Source organism: Cibotium barometz, chromosome 43 (genome assembly GCF_041138505.1).
Source record: "Cibotium barometz isolate CiBa-2024 chromosome 43, ASM4113850v1, whole genome shotgun sequence".
Taxonomy (NCBI): domain Eukaryota; kingdom Viridiplantae; phylum Streptophyta; class Polypodiopsida; order Cyatheales; family Cibotiaceae; genus Cibotium; species Cibotium barometz.
This window is the reverse complement of record NC_141088.1, coordinates 16,532,882-16,550,054: the sequence shown is the minus strand read 5'-3', so window position 1 is coordinate 16,550,054 and position 17,173 is coordinate 16,532,882.

The window sequence follows — 17,173 nt, the reverse complement described above, 5'->3', positions numbered from 1 at the left end:
GGTGAGATTCTTCCTTTCTCCAAAGTACTTGTACACTTCCAATTCATAATAAATTTCTTTGATAGTGTCCCAATTCTTTGGCCTTCCCATGCAAGTATTCTTTCTTTATTCAAAGCTTTAGTATTCACCAAAAATCAAATCTTTGGCCTTTTTTGCTCCAAATGTTTACGTAAACTTTACTTTTTTATTTTTTGTTCACCCTTCTCCTTTGAGTGGTCCCCAAAGCTTTGATCCACTGTCAAGACCTTACGACACTTGGAGAAGAAACTCTAATTCTCAAGTACAAAAATTAAAGCATAACATATACTTGTAAAAATTAAAAGCATAAACCTTAATAAACAAAATTAAATAAACAAGAGAGCTAGATAATAAAAAAGAGATCACCATCGACACAAGATTGGGTCCAATCTCCCTTGGTTGAGTGTGGCCCTTGTACTACTCACCCATATTTATATGTATTAGAAAAAGCTTGCTTTTCAAAAAGATAACTTCTAAAAACAAAGCACAAGTGATTTTAAGTTTTTGAGCATAAAATCTCTACAAAAATATAGCAAGATATAATTAAAAAGCCTTGGGACTACCAAAAGTATAAAATACTAATTGGTATGTACAAAGATTTGAGGACTTAGCCTTACAAAAATATTAATTCCTAAATATGAAACCATAAAAGATGTTCATATGTCATCCAAAATATCTCATAGTGGTCCAACACATGTTCCACCTATGATTAACACATACACATTAATCCTAAATATATCATACTAGTGCACACATCTGATTAAATACATTAATCCTAGTAAATGATAAATAAAAGGTATATCTAAAATAAAATATCCTGAAATAGAATAATGGGCGTCCCCATAGAGGTTATTACTAACAGATCACCAAGATCATACATAAAGAAGAATTCAAGTATGAAGCTTTAACATTGAAAATTTAACAAAGAATAAAATATCCTGAAATAGAATAATGGGCGTCCCCATAGAGGTTATTACTAACAGATCACCAAGATCGTACATAAAGAAGAATTCAAGTATGAAGCTTTAACATTGAAAAATTAACAAAGAATAATTATTGCATGATGTAAACTATAAAAGTGTATATATGTAGACAAAGCTTAACATATGTAAACGAGTGAAAAAATTAAGTTTGGAAATAGATATAAGAAGTTACTTAAGAATAGATATTATTTTCTAGAAATAATACTTATAGACAAAGCTTAATATATGTATTTACCTAATGAATAAATTAAGTTTGGAAACAGACGTATGTTGCTTGGGAGACACTTCACAAGCTAAGTGTGAGAGGAATGACAACCCCTATTTTTGGTACCAAAATAGTATCAACAAAGTGTTCTACATTGGCAAAATTAAATATATTATTAATCTTTGTTGGTATTAGTTTAGTTATGTGTGTGTAACTTTTATCTCCTTCCCAAAGCCTAAAGCAATGCTTTGCAACATATACTTTGTTGGATTTTATACACAAATTGGATACAAAAGGGTCATTTCAATCCTGTATGACTTACATCCAATTATCATTTTCATGTGTTTCCTCAAAGGAAACATGTTCGTCTTCATTACATATACTGGCAATGAAAGCACGATCCACAAAAGATTAAGAAACGTGATGAGAACTTGCATGTGTCGTCTTGCTAGGTAAAGACGTAGCCAATTTATTTTCTTGCAATATTTGCACTAGCCATTTTGGTAAAATCCTAGATGCCTACATGACTGTCCTTTCCTCATCCACAATTGACTCATTAATAGGTTGATATGTGGGCTGAAATTAGATGTAACGAAGTAGATTTGGTGTCACATGCACATGGGGGATGGGGCCTAGGCACTTAGGCTTAGGGTCATTTACATATGTGCCTTTTGAGGCCTTGGGCTATATGATACATAGGGCTCATGGACACTGTACACTTTTTTTTATGATCATTTTGACTATTATCTTTCTTGGAGCACTCATGCCCAAGCTTTTATGGTGAACTTCTCCCATATGAGATGTGAGGATGGTGACCCACACCCATGTTGTCACTCCATGCCTTGAGTGGCCAACCCTAGTTTCTTGCATTGGTATCAGATCAAGAACTGGCTATGGTGATTGGGGAATGATTGAATCTCTTTGATTTTTTTGGTTTGTTCTAAGCTTTGGGGGGGCTACAGGTTGTCACTGCTGTGGATCAAAATTTGGGATAGCCACTCCAAAATTTGAATGGCATGACCAAATTTGGGGGAAATATTTACTAATCATGATTAATTTTCTTAATCAAGACGTTTTTTCCCTTCTTCCTCACCCTTGCTTGATCATTAGAGCTAATCTTGCCTTCATCTCTCAAATTTTGTTGCCCAAATGTTAGAGTTTTGGTTGTGCTGCTCTTTCTCTTCACACACAGAGAGCACCATAATGCTTGTATTAGTGTTGAATGCCATGGCTAATTTTGAGCTTTTCTACAGCTGTTTTTTGCACAGAAAAATCCCCTTTAAACGCCTTTTAATCATTGCCTGATGATGATTGTGCTTGCATTGATCTATGCATTGTAATTGAAAGCACAGAGTTGCATTGGAAGAAGTTCAATCACAGTTTAAGTCTTCTGAGGAGCTTCTGAAAGGGATACAAGTAGAGCTGGCTACTACCGAAACTGCAATAAAAGCAGGTAGATTCGTCGAGTTTCATTCAATCACAGTTTTAAGTCTGCTAAGGAGCATCTGAAAGGGCTGCAGAGATAGAGTTGGCCTCTGCCGAAACTGTAATTAAAAGCAGTTTTAACAGGAATAGATAGCTAAAGCAAATAATGTGCGTGAGAATGCTACCAAGCTCTGCGTGTCCACGGTGATCACATGCTCGAGTGAAGCTTGGTGATGTTGAATTCGTGAAGCTGCTTTACCTTGTGAGGGTGATGGAGTTGGAGGATGCTTTTCTTGAGGTATTTCAACCATTGAATCACGATTTTGGGAGATCCTCATTACCATTAATCTTGTTCTTTCATCAATAGCTATTGATGTTCCATTAAGCCAAGATTTTATGTTCCATTAAGCCAAGATTTTGAATCATAATTGGCATCGGACGCATGAATCAGTATTTGGAATGGCACATGATATGCTTAGGTGAATGCATTTTGATACATTAGTGCATCTTGGTGAAGTCAAAATGCATTGATTGGTATTGAAGGCAGAAATCAATACTTGGAATGGCATATGATATGCTTATGTGAATGCTTAAAACACATGTACACGGAGGTGTTGATTACCCATGTTTTTGACATGCCTATGTAAGGGGCATACATTTGTTCTGATTGATACTTTTGGAAGCTATGGTACTATGCCTTGGAGATGAGAAGAGCATGAGTACATGCTAAGAAATGTAAATAGATATGATATGAGCTCATGTAAACATTCTTGTAAGTAAAGTTACTAATCTCTTCAAGCATTCTACACAAATCCCACACACATTGTATTCACATTTCTATTCCTAGAATCTTGAATGTGTGTGAGGGTACCTTGGCATTTTGTTGGAGAGTCCAAGGGGAGCATGGTTTGAATCTTCCTTGCCGCCGTGAGTGCCGTGGTAAAGCGGTAAGGAAGAGGATTAGGTACATTGGATGTGAAGAAATGGTCCTAACTTGTGCCTAGTTTCGACCTAGGTACGAGGGTGGGAAGTGCCTAACTAGGAGATCAACAAGCATCGACGCACTACATCAACAACAAATGGATTGATTCCGGCATCAACAACATCTTACATTTGGGATTGCATGAGCCTATGTTACATGCATGATTGGGTAAATGATGCCTTTGTTTGGATGCAAAGTGATGCAAATTTTTTGATGGGGTGTTGACAAGCCTTGATATGAGTGGTGGATATGAGATTATGGTCATACTTTTACTGAGATTTTATCCAAGATACAAAGGAGATGTTGCCCAAATTTTTCCAGACAGCTGGTCAAGAAAATTACTGACTTCAATTCAAGAAGCAAGTGATGGAACTTCAAGAGATAAGGAAAGATAGGAGAATGGTGAATGAGGATCTTGTAGAGGATAGTGATGAAGAGGATTTTGAGGACATGCAAGCAAGAAGAAATGTTTTTTCCAAGCATATTTGGTGTACATAGACAAAACTTCTCTCAAAAGCAAGGCCACCAACCGGAGCTTCTTCATTTTCAAAGGCAATGGATGGAAATGCCTATCAAAGGTCTTTATCATTTGAGAGTCAAGACAAAGAACAATATGCTTTTGAAGACATAAGGATTATAGAACATTATGATGCAAAAGTAAGGCATAGATTTGCCATGATGCGTGTACTTTTGCATACAAGGTTATTGGAATCAATGAAGGTGCAAGCTTTTCTTGATTATATGGTATCTACTCAAGTGAGTAGTTTATTCGTAATTGGGATACTTATTTTCATGCCTTTCCTTGTGACGAGCTTGCCAAAGTGAAGAAAGTGACTTCTCATTTCAAAGGAAGAGCTAGAGCTTGGTGGTTGAAGAAAATGCATAACTATGATTGGGAGGATTGCCAGAATTTGGCATATGATGTTGTGCAATACTTTGTGACCACCCAAGAGCAAAATTGCTTTAGAGATCACTACATGGTATTCTCACATGAGGACTCTCTATCTAGCTATGTGGAGAAATACTGGTACCTTTCCTCCTGTATTCCCAACATCAAAGAGAAGGAAAGTATAGAGAGTTTTGTGCAAAGATTGGACAAAGATTTCATGCAAGTATCTCAAAGTATTTTGCAAATTGATGAGGATATTGGTCTAGATAAGATCATGGCACTGATGGGACTTTTCCACATGCATGCCCAAAGGGTCAATCACAAGGGCAAGTTTGTTGAGCTAAGCAAGATAGAAATGATTCAATTAGTGGTACCCATTCTTGGCAACATTTCATGCTTGAATGGGGAAGGAAAGCTTTAGCTCATGTTAAAAGATTTGGATATCAAGATTGATAAAAGAGGTTACCCACTCACTCAGTCTTTTGGTCATTGCATAGAGTATGACTATGCGGGTCTTTATGCACACATTGTGGGTATTGAAGTGGATGAGACACTTGCTGTAATTTCTGGACAGCAAGTACATAAGGAGATCTCGATGTCAATCCTCTCTCGACAAGACACCACCAATGTATTCGTGTGGCCAATGGGAATACACAAGTTAAAAATGGGAATGCTTGGATTATTTCCATAAGTGCTTTGATGGATACATTTTCAGCTTATGATATGATGCCACAAGATCATAAAGACTTGATCATTGAGGATATTTTGGATATGCATGCAATTGTGTTTGACACAAGGGATGATGATTCATGTGATGATGCACATGCCTATGAGGATGAAGATTACACATATGGTGAAGACATATGCATTATTGGTCATGGGTGGTGACATTAGGCATCTTGATGATGATGCTTATGCATTATTGGTCATGGGTGGTGACATTAGGCATCTTGATGATGATGCTTATGCAAGTGTTGATGATTCATCTACCATCGTTATTTGTGACGAGGAGAGCATCTATGTTGATGTGGATGATGATAGTATGCATACACATGGTACATATGATGAGGATGAGTTTTATAATACTAGTGAGCATGTGTCACGTAGGCTGTAATGCCTGTGACCGAGACGGCAGACCGGATGGCCATGTCCGGGGTTCAGTGGGAGAGGACGCCCATGCGGAGTCATGGGCGGCCAGGCTAGTGTGGACGACAGGCCACACACTATATAGCCTGGGGGATGAGGGGCAATCCTCATTCTTCCTCTATGGCTGTGGGTGGTGAGCCAGAGGCCGTCACCTCTTGTGGTAACGCCCGTAGCGGCGTTACGAGAATGTAACACTGGTATCAGAGCGTGGTTCGATGGGATTGTCAGAGCCTGCGCGTGACCGGGGGACCGGAGCCCACTCGATGGTTTTTGACCATTCGTCTCCTTATCCTTATCTCGAATGGAGGGTGTGGAGGGAGGCGGCCATGGAAGAATGCAAGGGAAGAACTCTCTCTCTCTCTCTCTCCCCATCACACACAGCAAGCAATGGAGGTAAGCAATTTTCGTTTTTCTTCTTTTCTGCGTTGAAATTGGCTGCGTTGGAACGTTTCATAGACAGAAATCGGCTCTATACTATATGTGGGGGAGGTGGGGGGCGCAGACCAGCCCCACGTTTGAAGGGAGGAGGCAGCAGGCGAAGACACGACCTGCTGGCTAACACGACCTGCTGGCTAACACGACCTGCTGGCTATTCTCTCGAAAGCAGCCCCACGTTTGAACGGGGGAGGCAGCAGGCGAAGACACGACTTTGAGAAACTGGCTGCGGCGGCGGCCAGTGCACCCGTCTGTGACGAAACCCAAGTGTAATGACTAAGCACCAGCAAAGCCTGGCCGCTACAGCAGGCGTGTGGAGCTGCCACTGTCGGCGAAGAGCACAAATGTGCGAAGATTAGCAAATCTGCCCGTTGACCTGCGTGTGGGGGGGCGACACCAGCCCCAAGGCGAAGAGTAGGCGAAGACCTTGCGTTGAAGGGGGGCTTGTCTTGTAAAGGCGAAGAACAGCCCAACGAAAGCCACGACTGGCGTGCTGGCTGTATAAGGGGGCGCCTATGCTACGTAGCCAGCCATGCCGGCCAGCCAGGCCGGCCAGCCAGCCAACCAGGCGGCGGCGACGGCGGCGGCGGCCAGCCACCAGCCCAAACGCCACGAGACAAAAAAGAAAAAGAAAAAAAAAGTTAAAAACTATTTTTTCTTTTATTTATACTTTATTATTCATTTTTATGCAATTAAAAATGAGAAATTTCAAATGAATCCTCTCGCGCAGAAGGGGAGGAAAGTTAATCCCGGCAAGGCACAGCCTCTCGACAATTTTTATTTTTTTATGAACACTCTGGGAGCGTAGCCTCACCAGATTTTAATTTACACTTTTGCGAGCGTCGTCTTGCTAGAGTTAAAGTTTTGTTCGGACAAATTTGTGTTTGTTATGTAGTGACAAACAAATGTGTTCTTCTGTAGACATCCCACGAAACAAACCCAACACGGCCGTCGTGTCGTGTGGCCGTAGTGCTCGTTTTCCACGAAAGAGAACCACCGCACACGGCCATAGCGTCGCGTGCTAAGAGAGAGACGAATCCCACGGCCGTAGTGCCGAGTCCTTCGAGAGTGAGCCGTTCTATGGCCGCCGTTCTATGGCCGTTGTGACTAGTGAACACGTCTATGGCTGTAGCGCCTCGAGAGTAGAACATGTAGAGATCACACATTTGGTTTAGAGAGACTAAATTTAAGCTGATCATCGATTTAGTATTGACCATAAAAGTCACGTAGTATGGCTATAGTGTAAATCTAAAACTGCAATGTGTTTTAACTCGGGCTAAGAGGACCAGCAATGGCACAGTTGTGCCAAAATTAGACGAAGTGCTTATCACCAAAAATAAAGGTAAGCCTAATTGAGCCGTAGTGCTCATAACCCTTCACAATCTTTTAACAGTTGCTAGAAGATCGTGATACACTTTGGCAAATGAGAACCATGTACAAGTGTAGTCTTGATGTGGTTAGGCCTTGTGTCCAAACAAGTTGCTTACTGTTTGTAGCAACAAGAGAGCCTTGGCGCGTCGAGGCAAGCTGGCCCTTGTTGGTAGTAACAAAATAGTGTCACTACTTGGGCCTAGAGATTAGTGACTAGTTTGATTTAGTCACGTGATTACCTGGTAAAAGTAATCCCTGAGGTGTGGCTAGCAGTGCCGCTAGCAGTACTCAATTTGGTTTATCTAGGAGTACTAATCTAAAGGATTAGCATACGCCTAGATAATAATAGCAGATTTAGGATTGATTTGTAAAAATCAATGGTAAATCTGAAGAGGTATAGTCTTGAGATGTAATGCTCAATACCCTTATACAATTTAATCGAAGAGAACTGTTCTTAAACTTACAAGCATGGTTTTCTCTTCTTTTTATTGCCATTCGTTGACATCCCACTGCTCGAGAGTTTGTGGTGATCTTTCGAGGGGGGAAAGAGCCTTTTTGTATGTCACATCAGTTGGTTGAGTGGTAATTTGATGGTATGGGACATCAAATTCTCACGGAATCAATTGTAGTCTTGGTGGAATGGGACGCCAAGGCTTGTGCATGTAACTTGACTCTTTGGGGCAGGTCTGTATGTACACTTGTCTGTAGTGATAAAGTGTGCAAGATAAAATTTGAACTTTGAAAATTACCAAATATAGCCATAAGTTGGGATAAAACCCAGTTACAGAGTTCGGAGAAGCTCTAGGTAGCAAGACCATGATGGTGTACTAGTGCTAACATAGTGATTTAGTTCCGGAGTGATCTAAATCTAGAGGTTAGCATAAGACTAGTTTGGTTGGACAGTTTCATGCATGGGGGATGCCCTATAGCATTTTGCAAGCGTAGTCTTGCCTATGTTCAACATAAGTGTGCGATTGTGAGCACATTTTAGTTGCTACCATATGAATTTGGGAAATATGTTACTTTCCTACATAAGCAATTGTAATATTGCAAGACAGGCTATTTTGCTTACAAAGTTCATGTGCGTGTAAACCCTTTAAGTCGTATGACCCCTTGGGAATGACTGGAGCATTCCATGGATTTAATAAGGTTTTACATGGCAATAGTGAGTAGTATCTCACTCCAGATGAGCCTGGTTGTTGTTAGTATCAGATCCGACATATGTAGTGTACATAAACTCGGGCTGAGTTAGGATAGAAGGCTAAGCCGGAGAGCTTAGTGGTAAATCCTACTGTATCTAGTGAGTTTTGACTTAACCGGAGTGTTAAGAAGTAAACTCAAAGTCTGGGGTTGAACTGGAATGTTCGGAGGCAGACATATCTTTTGTTAAATCAGAGAATTTAGCAAAAGATGAGCTTGGGGTGAACCATGGTACCCAGGAAAAAAGCTCTTCACACTAAAATAGTGCACAATAATTTTAGGGTGATAAAAATCCATCTCGCAGGAATGTTTTACAACTTTCCATAGATGATAGATGAGACCATGTACTTTACGGAGTTAAAGTACATAGGTGGTGACTTCGGCGCCACATTTTTTGTAGGAAGTCACTAGTGGTGTGGTTAGGTCAGCCGAGACTCCACAAGACCTATGCACTAGTTTTTAAGTTGACCTCTATGATAAGGACGTCCAAAAATTCGTGTTGTAATAGCAGAAATTGTACTACAATGTGCAATGGAAGGGTCAATTTATGTAGTCACTTCTTAGCAGCAAGTGACTTAAGCATCTTATTATAGATGGTTGTATATGGTACTCCCACTCGGGGGAGGTACACCATTGGGTACGGAGTTACTCACAGACTAAAATGTCAATTTGTGTAGTCACTTCTTAGCAGCAAGTGACTTAAGCATCTTGTTATAGATGGTTGTATATGGTACTCCCACTCGGGGGAGGTACGCCATTGGGTACGGAGTTACTTACAAACTAGTATGGATCTACTAGTGTGATGATAGTGGGTACGTAGTTACTTACTACTAATACATAACTGCTAATAACATTAAGATCCTCGAGTGAAAGATACTCTAGATCAATATTTTAAATTACCGAACCACAATCCATGAGTATCGAGGTACTCTTAAATATGTTGACGTTGCTCAAATCGAGGGACCGATTTGTTCGATGGTATGGAATAAGCAAGGAAAATGGAGTAACTTAAAAGTTACACATCACTAGTCCTAGTGAGTTGTCGAGGTCATCCGTAGTTTGATGATCCCCTCTACCTATCAGATAACATTCAATTTGCAAGCCCTGGCATTTAATGCGTAGTGATTATGAGTTGGGTGTGAGATATGGTTATGAAGTTCTTACAAGAGTACTCATTTATTTGCTTGTCATTGGTTATAGCTTGGTAGAGATTGCCACCTGTGATGGGTAGGTAGCTTTGCCGCTATAATGAGGAGGCAGCAAATAATGTTCTCATAGTTATACTTCATACCAACACCAAACAGGGATAGGATGAAATTCCTAAGTTCATCATCACGAAGTACTGTGATGTTTGCATTTATATTGAATGTACGATGTAATGAGACATTGGGCTTGTGTAATTACCATCAATTATCTAGCAACCTATGGCTTCGCAGCAAGCTTAGTCATTATCTGTGGATTGATAATGTGGTTATTAGTAGTTTGGAATTTTCTTGATAAATGATACAACCCACCCAAATAATTCATAAGTGTGTAACCACTTATGAAGGGTAATAATATGCAACAATGAAGCACTTTGTTACAAGTGTGAAACCACTAATCTGTTGCAAAGCAATTTATCAATAGTACCACCATATGTGCGTAGACACTATACCACATCTTCGTTGCAAGATGTTTAAAAGTTTCTTGGAAGGACTCAAGAATAAAAATATATTAAACACGGTCTAGATTTGTTCTTGGACCCATGACACTAGCGCGTAGTCCGCTTGAGAGTAGAGTTTTTGAGGACAAAAACCTTTCTTGAGGGATATCCTCAAATATCACATAAACTGGAATAGTTGTGTGAGTCCAGACAATACTTGAAGGGATGTGTCTGGTAATAGCAACAAAGAGTTGTAAGTGATTGGATGTAACTCCCGACACCCGTAGTGGTGCCAGAATCTTTATCAAACATCTCCGCATACTATATGGCCCCCGCAAAGATAGTATGGCATAAGAGATAGGTTTGATTGTTATATTTGAAGGGAAATCTTCAAAAAGTTACATTTACTCTGAGTTAGAGTGGAGTTTAACCATCCGTAGATTGATGGTAGTTAGAAACTCAACAAGATTCTAAAGAATATGCTTGTGCAAAGATGTTACTCTGAGAGAGAAGTATCTCTCAACTTTGGAACTAATCCTTGTGATGCATGATTAGATTGGCTCTAGTTTATTTCTCCTATGGCCGTAGAGCTTTCCAAAGAGAAGTTTTAACAAGTTGGTAATGCAACATGGTAGCGTAGTCTACAAATATCTAGTAGCATAGTCTGAGAACTTGCGCTACTAGAGTGCTCTCCAGTACATTAGCTTCTGTGCTAATGACATGATGCAAATTCAAGGCATGAAATTTGCCTTAAGGTTTTGGTTGAAATACCAAATCATGGCTTGTGTGAGCATGATCCTGTCTTTACAGAGGTATGGCGCGCTGTACGCGTACGCACTTTGTCACAGCCGCGCCCACCTTCCTCGCCGGCACGTAATGCTAGTCCGGAAAACTAACCGTAGGTGCGGCGGGTAGCGAGGCGAGAGTTAGTTCGGAGAGGCTAGCCGAGTCTTCGGGGTATAGTTTTGATAGTCCAAGTGCGGGTCATCCTGGGATTCAGAAGACCTATGCACTAGTAAAAAGACAGTTTTATTGGCCTAGTTTGTTTACGAACGTCCAAACTTATGTGCTGAAATGCAGTAAGTTCCAGGTCAATAAACATGAACGTCTTAAGGTTGGAAAACTACTCCATCCACTGGAGATTCCTCAAGGAAAATGGGAAAGCATTTCCATGGATTTCATTACCGGTTTACCCAAGACGAGTCGAGGGAATGACTCGGTGTGGGTAGTAGTGGACAACTAAACTGGCAAAGTTTATTGCCACGAAGAAAATTGTTAAAACGCCAGAGTTGGCAAAACTCTTTATTGAACATCTCTACAAGCTATATGGCCTGCCCGCAGATATAGTGTCGGACAGAGATAGAAAGTTCAACAGTCATTTTTGGAGGGAAGTCTTCAAAAAGCTGGATACTACTCTGAGCATGAGTACGGCGGACCATCCAGAGTCTGATGGTCAAACAGAAAGGGTTAACCAAATACTCGAGGATATGTTGCATTCTTATGTAAGTAAGAAGCAATCAAATTGGGAAGAATATTTGCCCATATTGGAGTTTGCTTATAACAGCTCCAAGCATTCAGCGAGACGATTGGATTTACACCATTCATGTCAATGTATGGATTCCAGCCGAGATCTCCGATGGCTGTAGGCCTGGAAAAGGAGAAGATTCAATGTGTCAAGGAGTTCCTTGATAAATGATATGCTCAAAGCTGCACGCGAGAGCATCCGTAGTGCACAGGATCGCGCTAATACATTTGTCGGACGTAGACAAGTGACCTTTGCAGAAGGTGACTTTGTATTTTTAAAGGTTCCTGCGCAGTCAGCAACCATGCAAACGGGAAAGTGTGATAAACTTTCTCCTAGATATTGCGGTCCTTTCAAGGTCCTTAAGAAGATTGGGGACGTAGCCTACAAACTTGAGTTACCGGAGAGTTCTCAAGTCCATCCTGTCTTCCATGTTAGTAAACTGAAGCATCAGTTCGCGGGTTAGAGAACGTAGTTTCTCTAGATATTTTGGTGGAATTGATCACTCCACCAAAGATACCACATGAACCAGAAAGGATTCTTGGGTATCGAGACAGACAAACCCGACATAAAGTGTACCAGGAGGTACTTGTTAAATGGATAGATAGGGATGAGGAGGTAACTACCTGGGAATGCCGTAGTGCAATTTCCAAAAGGTTTACCCAGTTTGTTTTCGAGGACGAAAACTCTTCTTAAGGGGGGGGGGTAATGTCACGTAGGCTGTAATGCCTGTGAGACCAACGGCAGACCGGATGGCCATGTCCGCCGGGGTTCAGTGGGAGAGGACGCCCATGCGGAGTCATGGGCGGCCAGGCTAGTGTGGACGGCAGGCCACACACTATATAGCCTGGGGGATGAGGGGCAATCCTCATTCTTCCTCTATGGCTGGGTGGTGAGCCAGAGGCCGTCCCCTCTTGTGGTAATGCCCGTAGGCGGCGTTACGGGAATGTAACAGCATGTGGATGACATTATCAATGTGGATGACATTGGTGATATGGATGACATCGACGATGAGGTTATTCATGCATCTAGTAGTGAGTAGTTATTGGATACTTCATATGGGAACCCAGTCTATGATCCTTTCTTGAGAGATAAGTGGAGAGTCTATGATTGTGACCTCTACGAGGGTTATATGAATAGTGACAAGGATTATGCCTTGGTACATATGGATTATGCTCAAGTAGTCATTTGTGATGTGGATCATGCCTATGGACCTATGCATGGTGATGGATGCAGTGAGAACATGGATTCACATTCATGGATTCACATTTGATGGAGCATGCTATGGAATATGAGGCATTCTATTTTGATGATCATGGATGCCTATGCATTGATACAGACATAGTCTATCAGGCATTCTATTTTGATGATCATGGATGCCTATGCATTGATACAGACATAGTCTATCAGGCATTCACTCTTGGACATGATGTATTCACCTATGATCCGAGTGGGTGGTGCTATATGGGCTATCATGTACCCACAAGATCCTATGCATGGGTGCATTTTGACCCAAGGGGATATTGCATGTATCTCATTGATGGATGTGGTGCATTACATCATCCATTTGATCCAGAAGGATACATGATTGATACGGTCGTGGGCCAAGCATGTCTTGGATTTCCATTTGATCCAGGCATCATTATCACTAGCCTCACCGTTGATGATACCCTCCTATCTTTTCCATTCAATCTGGTTGGGCGTTGTGGACATGTTTTGATGGTGGATACATCTAGGCCATGAGTGGGCTTTTGTATATAGCCTCTTGTATATGTTTGTGCATGACCACCCTTTGATTTCAAGGACGAAATCATTGTAGGAGGGATGGTTTGTAACAAAGTAGATTTGGTGTCACATGCACATGGGGGATGGGGCCTAGGCACTTGGGCTTAGGGTCATTTACATATGTGCCTTTGGGGGCCTTGGGCTATATGATACATAAGGCTTATGGGCACTTTTTTTAATGATCTTTTTTACTATTATCTTTCTTGGAGCTCTCATGCCCAAGCTTTCATGGTGAACTTCTCCCATATGAATGTGAGGATGGTGACCCACACCCATGTTGTCACCCCATGCCTTAAGTGGCCAACCCTAGTTCTTGCATTAGAGCTGATTTTCAACACCTTTTTTAGCATGCATTTGCTTCATATATGGTTGCTTGGCATTGTACAAAGGTAGGAGTATATCAGAGATGTCTTATGAGCATACATTTCCATGTTTTTTGCATAAAAGCATCAATTGAACTGAGTGCTCAACAAAGACAACATCTCTACTCTCACCAAAATCTTCTTTGGTGGCCGAATGGTAGAGGTAATCAGAGTTGTATTCCACAAAAATACATCAACCATAAATATGAAAATGAGCCACAAAAGAGGGCATCCTAGCATTCCAAGATTCATTTGCTACAAGGCCTAGGTGGGGCATTTGTTTAGCACATAAGTGGCACATATAACTGCCTCTAGCCAAAAAACATGAGGCAAATCATGGCCTTTAACCATGCAACGTGCTTTCTCCAAGAGAGATCTGTTCTTCCTCTCGGCCACACCATTTTGTTGAGGTTTTTAAGGTATTGTGCATTGATGTTTTATTCGTCTTTTAGCCATATATACATGAAACTCCTTTGACATACTCACCCCCTCAATTTGTACGACGAAGGGTGCCAACTTTACATGTAGACACATTTTTCAACAAAGTGTTTAAAGCATGTAAAAACCTCTGACTTTACCTTCAACGGATACATCCAGGTGTGCCCAGAGTAATAAAAGTCATAAAGTAGAAATATCCCCTTATCAATGGTGTCCTCATGGGAAAACATACATCATTATGTATAAGATGTAATTTCTGGGATAGCCCTAATTGATCCATCTTTTAGGAATGATGCTCATTGCATCTTGCCCAAAATGCACCCCTCACATACATGTTTGACAGGGGCCACAATCTTTAGCAACTCTAACACCATGTTTTACCTTTTAAGGCACAATAAACTACCAAAATTCAAGTGACCAAAGCAGACATGCCATAGCTCTGCGTCCCTTATAGCATGTGTGGTAGTAACCAATCTCTCATACTTGTCCAACCTATAAAGCCTGTGGCTTAGAGTACCAAATACCATAGTGATGTCTCTTATAATTGTCGAACCTATAAGGACCGTGGCTTAGAGTACCAAATACCATAGTGATGTCTCTTATAATTGTCGAACCTATAAGGACCGTGGCTTAGAGTACCATAGTGATGTCTCCATCACTCCTTATCGTCAAAAAATCTGAGCACTAGGCATGCCCTAGCAACAGCAGAGACTGATAGCAAGTTCTTTTTAATGCCTAGCACAAGATGGTTTCTACAAGCATCCCTAAGGGAGTGTTACTTCAAGATATTTTGTTTGATTTTGGTTATTCTTCACAGTAGAAGCAGCATTTGGTGTGTAGAAAGGGTTGTTGTCATCTTTGACATCACATCTTCAAGCTCAGCTTTCAACACCATCGTGAACATTATCATCAATTTTTGCATTCCTGCTCCACACTCTACACTATGCAAATTTTCATACACTTTGGAAGTTTCCATCATCATCATCAGTGATGTACTAGTAGCCGTATCGGTTGCATTCAATGGGGATTGACAGTACCTACAAGTAGTTGGGATATTTGCATTCTATGTCAAAGATTAGTTATTTGAATAGGCAATGATATATTTGATATGCTTTTCATTAAGGATAAGCTTGACGCGACCATCTACACATTGTGGTCCTATATGTAATGGTCGAAGGGCTTTGGAATGTTGTTTTATTGGCATTGAGGCACACCCTGTCTCGCCAACACAATAGCATAGTATAGGTACTTTGGATGGTGATATGAGTTTTAATGTAAATGTGGCATTTGCCTTTGCATCAAGCTAGGTGGAACAAGCTAGGTGGGTTGAAGGGATACACATGCATTAGTAGCACTTCTAGTGAAAAAAGGAGCATTATTCCTCATATTCGGTCATGTAAAACTGCGATGCATACTTAGGATACGCTTGCTATGCTTTACCATGTGCGTAATGAGGCACAAGTGGCCTACTTGCACAAGCAGTTAGAGTACGAGCATATGAATAAGGGAGATCTAATGGATGTGTTCCTCACAAGGATTAAAGATCTCAGGGAGTAGATCACATATATTGATGAGGTCTATCCAGATAGTTCTTTAGTGTCTATGTCTACTGTTCTCATAGCTCTATGAATTCATACTAGGGTTTTGCACATACACTTCGGCTCATGATGATAAAGTAACCCCAATGTCTTACTTTTGATGAGTTGGTTGCACTACTCTTATAAGAAGAGCAATCTTACCAATACCAAACTAGTATGCATGTGGGAGATCAAGCATTTGCTGCTAGTCAAAAAGGTAAAGGCAAAGCCTTAGTGGCTATAAACCAAAGGTAGAATCAACCCACCAGTCTTCTAAAAAGGATGCTGAGAAGGGGGGTGATAAGCCTAAAAAGAAAGGTAAATGCAACTACTGTCTGAAGCCAGGCCATTACAAATGAATGTAGAAAAGGTTGAAGAAGGAGAAGAAGAAAGAGCCAATCATGGATGTGGGGCAGATGCATCAGCACCAAGTGCTGAAAAGAAGGATTTGATGAACTATGCATAGGATGATTGGGCATTCATTGTGCACTATAGATATGATCCTTCTCTATCCATGATGTGTGCATGTCAATGATGGATCAACATGTCTGGTTCTTTGATAGTGGTGCTAGCAATTACTTCTTCTCAACATGATTTATTTTGCTCACTTGAGTCTTCTCCTCAAGGAGGAATGGTCACATGTGTAAACAATTCCTCGTATCCAGTAAAAGGGGTTAGTAAGGTTGTTCTCGTTGCTAAAAATGGTGGGATAATCACTTTCTCAGAAGTCTACAAACGCGCCCCAACCGAAACACATAAAAATTTGTTAACGTAGTGTGATATTAACATAGTATGATGTTAACATAGTGTGATATTAAGGTAGTTAACATCACACTATAGGGTATACCTTCTCCACCTAAGAGGATATCAAAGTAGATTGATGAGAATGAGCGAAGTAGAAGTGAAATTTCATGATATTAAGGTAGTTAACATCACACTATAGGGTATACCTTCTCCACCTAAGAGGATATCAAAGTAGATTGATGAGAATGAGCGAAGTAGAAGTGAAATTTCATGATAAGGTCACTTACACGCACTCAAAAGAGTGCATACATACGCTCAGGGGAAAAAACCTCCTGAATAGTACCATGGCCCATTATTAGCCTACATCCACACATCACCACCATAGAAATGGCTACAGAGATGATGCTGTACTCTGCTCTTTTCTTTCACTAATATATATATATATATAT